We start from the raw sequence: 5,392 nt of genomic DNA, 5'->3' as shown, positions 1-5,392 counted from the left end.
CCTCAGTAGAACTAGGTAGGCTACTTCTCCGTTTCCCCTCAGTAGAACTAGGTAGGCTACTTCTCCGTTTCCTCCGTTTCCCCTCAGTAGAACTAGGTAGGCTACTTCTCCGTTTCCCCTCAGTAGAACTAGGTAGGCTACGTCTCCGTTTCCCCTCAGTATAACTAGGTAGGCTACGTCTCCGTTTCCCCTCAGTATAACTAGGTAGGCTACTTCTCCGTTTCCCCTCAGTAGAACTAGGTAGGCTACGTCTCCGTTTCCCCTCAGTATAACTAGGTAGGCTACGTCTCCGTTTCCCCTCAGTATAACTAGGTAGGCTACGTCTCCGTTTCCCCTCAGTATAACTAGGTAGGCTACGCCTCCGTTTCCCCTCAGTATAACTAGGTAGGCTACGTCTCCGTTTCCCCTCAGTATAACTAGGTAGGCTACGTCTCCGTTTCCCCTCAGTATAACTAGGTAGGCTACGTCTCCGTTTCCCCTCAGTATAACTAGGTAGGCTACGCCTCCGTTTCCCCTCAGTATAACTAGGTAGGCTACTTCTCCGTTTCCCCTCAGTATAACTAGGTGTTGATCGTGTGTTTCTGTACAGCACAGATGGCAACTGGCTCATCTCAGCTTGCAGCAGTCTCATTCTCCTATAGTTCACAGAGATAACAGGAGACGGCAGCAGCAAAGACAGGAACCGTCAGAACACCCCCCCCCCCCCCCCACCCAGGAACTACCTGTACTCCTCTTCACTCAGTATATGTCACTCAGTATGTGATCTAGTCTCTTTACGTTTAAGCTGCAAAGCTAACCAGCTTTTCCCTGTTGTTTTAGTTCACAGAGAGAACCCAGTACAGCATTATCAGGATGATGCCAGAGGAAAACCTGGCATCATGTGAATACACCAAAAGATAGAGGTTCAGGCCTCTTCTATACACGTCTATTCAGTCCTCTCATCTTTTATTTACGTCTATCTTACAAACATCAGTGTATCTGAGTCTTACAAATAAGTGTCTGTCTGTCCTTTCTTTGTCCAGGTGTGGGATTGGGGGTGGGTCCCTAGGCCCTACACCCCTCCAGATTCTCCCTGTCCCCCCGAGGCCCAACACCCCTCCAGATTCTCCCTGCCCCCCCGAGGCCCTACACCCCTTCAGATTCTCCCTGCCCCCCGAGGCCCTTACACCCCTTCAGATTCTCCCTGCCCCCCGAGGCCCTACACCCCTTCAGATTCTCCCTGCCCCCGAGGCCCAACACCCCTCCAGATTCTCCCTGCCCCCTCGAGGCCCTACACCCCTTCAGATTCTCCCTGCCCCCGAGGCCCTACACTCCTTCAGATTCTCCCTGCACCCCTACAGATTCTCCCTGCCCCCCGAGGCCCTACACTCCTTCAGATTATCCCTGCCCCCTAGGCCCTACACCCCTTCAGATTCTCCCTGCCCCCTAGGCCCTACACCCCTTAAGATTCTCCCTTCCCCCTAGGCCCTACACCCCTTCAGATTCTCCCTTCCCCCTAGGCCCTACACCCCTTCAGATTCTCCCTTCCCCCTAGGCCCTACACCCCTTCAGATTCTCCCTGCCCCCTAGGTCCTACATCTCTTCAGATTCTCCCTGCCCCCCTAGGTCCTACGCCCCTTCAGATTCTCCCTGCCCCCCCTAGGTCCTACGCCCCTTCAGATTCTCCCTGCCCCTTCAGATTCTCCCTTCCCCAGGCCCTACACCCCTTCAGATTCTCCCTTCCCCCTAGGTCCTACACCCCTTCAGATTCTCCCTTCCCCCTAGGCCCTACACCCCTTCAGATTCTCCCTGCCCCCTAGGTCCTACATCTCTTCAGATTCTCCCTGCCCCCCTAGGTCCTACGCCCCTTCAGATTCTCCCTGCCCCTCCCCTAGGTCCTACGCCCCTTCAGATTCTCCCTGCCCCTTCAGATTCTCCCTGCCCCCTAGGTCCTACGCCCCTCCAGATTCTCCCTGCCCCCTAGGTCCTACGCCCCTCCAGATTAACCATGACCCCTAGGTCCTACGCCCCTCCAGATTCTCCATGACCCCTAGGTCCTACGCCCCTCCAGATTCTCCATGACCCCTAGGTCCTACGCCCCTCCAGATTCTCCATGACCCCTAGGTCCTACGCCCCTCCAGATTATCCATGACCCCTAGGTCCTACGCCCCTCCAGATTCTCCATGACCCCTAGGTCCTACGCCCCTCCAGATTCTCCATGACCCCTAGGTCCTACGCCCCTTCAGATTCTGGAACAGAGGGTCCCTGTGTGAGGCTTCACCCCTAACATACACAACCCAACCAAGTCACAGCCAGCTAGCCTGTCTATGGAAGATGAACAACACACACTAAGCCTACACAACATACACAACTCAACCAAGTCACAGCCAGCTAGCCTGTCTATGGAAGATGAACAACACACACTAAGCCTACACAACATACACAACTCAACCAAGTCAGAGCCAGCTAGCCTGTCTATGGAAGATTAACAACACACACTAAGCCTACACAACTCAACCAAGTCAGAGCCAGCTAGCCTGTATATGGAAGGTGAACAACACACACTAAGCCTACACAACATACACAACTCAACCAAGTCAGAGCCAGCTAGCCTGTCTATGGAAGATGAACAACACACACTAAGCCTACACAACTCAACCAAGTCAGAGCCAGCTAGCCTGTCTATGCAATGTGAATAACACACACCAAGCCTACACAACAGACATGTATGAGATCTGGCTTGAATGGACCATATACAGGTAACTGCCAGAGTAAAGGAAACGGCAAGGTGTGTTAATAGGGCGCTGGGCAACTACGAGCCAGAACCGCTTCAAATCACCTCGGAATAGATCATACATGACCCTAAGCATGATGGGATGTTAATTCCTTACCACAGGGACCACACCCGTGTGGAAGCACCTGATTTTAATATACTTTTGTATCCCTCGTTTACTCAAGTGTTTCCTTTATTTTGACAGTTACCTGTATATCAAGCATACGACTTCGGTGGTTTTTAGAGCAAAAGAACCAATCGAATATTGCCTCTCTCAAACCTAGTATACAAGTGAAGGATAAAGAGCCATTTGAAGTTGTATGGACTTACCCGGCACTGCCCAAAGTTTGTTTGACACCGTTCAAGAGTGTTGTGGAGTCTTGCAAGGAGATTCACATAAAACTACAGCATCGAACTACAGTTCGTTTGCAATTTTACACACAGCAATCTTACAATTTAATTGTGATTTAATTTTGAAGTTCCATGTTTTGAAAAGCTAATAATCCACTTTTGCCAAAATGTACACGAGTAAAATAGTTTTTTTTTTTTAACAATACAGCCGGTTATAATGTCTTCCCATGCTCATGTCTTCCCATGCTCATGTCTTCCCATGCTCTTGTCTTCCCATGCTCAGGTCTTCCCATGCTCATGTCTTCATGTCTTCCCATGCTCAGGTCTTCCCATGCTCATGTCTTCCCAAGCTCATGTCTTCCCATGCTCATGTCTTCCCATGCTCAGGTCTTCATGTCTTCCCATGCTCATGTCTTCCCATGCTCATGTCTTCCCATGCTCATGTCTCCCCCATGCTCTTGTCTTCCCATGCTCATGTCTTCCCATGCTCTTGTCTTCCCATGCTCATGTCTTCCCATGCTCAGGTCTTCCCATGCTCTTGTCTTCCCATGCTCATGTATTCAGTAAAGATTCAGCCTAATGAAACTTAAGCACTAAGGATATCTTGTGCGACCTCGTATTTGACCCCTATCTGACCTACAACACCTTGTTCCATCTTTAATAACCTTTTCAAAAGGATAGTAGCACCAGACAAGATACTAATGATATCCCTATCCGAAATCGAATGATATCCCTGTCCTAACTAACGATATCCCTATCCTAAATCTGACGATATCCCTATCCTAAATCTGACGATATCCCGATATCCCTATCCTAAATCTGACGATATCCCGATATCCCTATCCTAAATCTGACGATATCCCGATATCCCTATCCTAAATCTAACGATATCCTAAATCTAACGATATCCCGATATCCCTATCCTAAATCTAACGATATCCTAAATCTAACGATATCCTAAATCTAACGATATCCCCATATCCCTATCCTAAATCTGACGATATCCCGATATCCCTATCCTAAATCTGACGATATCCCGATATCCCTATCCTAAATCTGACGATATCCCGATATCCCCATCCTAAATCTGACGATATCCCGATATCCCTATCCTAAATCTAACGATATCCCGATATCCCTATCCTAAATCTGACGATATCCCGATATCCCCATCCTAAATCTAACGATATCCCCATATCCCTATCCTAAATCTGACGATATCCTAAATCTAACGATATCCCCATATCCCTATCCTAAATCTAACGATATCCCTATCCTAAATCTAACGATATCCCGATATCCCTATCCTAAATCTAACGATATCCTAAATCTAACGATATCCTAAATCTAACGATATCCTAAATCTAACGATATCCCTATCCTAAATCTAACGATATCCTAAATCTAACGATATCCCGATATCCCTATCCTAAATCTAACGATATCCTAAATCTAACGATATCCCGATATCCCTATCCTAAATCTAACGATATCCTAAATCTAACGATATCCCTATCCTAAATCTAACGATATCCCTATCCTAAATCTAACGATATCCCGATATCCCTATCCTAAATCTAACGATATCCCGATATCCCTATCCTAAATCTGACGATATCCTAAATCTAACGATATCCCTATCCTAAATCTAACGATATCCCGATATCCCTATCCTAAATCTAACGATATCCTAAATCTAACGATATCCCTATCCTAAATCTAACGATATCCTAAATCTAACGATATCCCTATCCTAAATCTAACGATATCCTAAATCTAACGATATCCTAAATCTAACGATATCCTAAATCTGACGATATCCTAAATCTAACGATATCCTAAATCTAACGATATCCTAAATCTGACGATATCCTAAATCTAACGATATCCTAAATCTGACGATATCCTAAATCTGACGATATCCCTATCCTAAATCTGTATTATCAGTATGACGTAGTTTCCTAACACAAATCAGGGTGGACCGCAGTACCGTTTCCATGACGCTTGAGCGTGGGCACGGGGGTTCATTCACGGCTTCAATTACAGCCGATAAATGCACTCCCCGACACGGCGCTTACGAGCAACAAGCCGGCTCTCGCTTCCGCCCGGGACGTGAGAGGAGTAGACAGACTCTTATCTCGGTCTCTCTCCCTCTTCCCCAACACACACAGACATCAAATCAAATTTATTTGTCACATGCACATGGTTAGCAGATGTTAATGCGAGTGTAGCAAAATGCTTGTGCTTCTAGTTCCGACAATGCAGTAATAACCAACGAGTAATCTAACC

This window comes from Oncorhynchus nerka, linkage group LG8, assembly GCF_034236695.1.
Source record: "Oncorhynchus nerka isolate Pitt River linkage group LG8, Oner_Uvic_2.0, whole genome shotgun sequence".
Taxonomy (NCBI): domain Eukaryota; kingdom Metazoa; phylum Chordata; class Actinopteri; order Salmoniformes; family Salmonidae; genus Oncorhynchus; species Oncorhynchus nerka.
Note: the sequence above shows the minus strand (reverse complement) of the source record.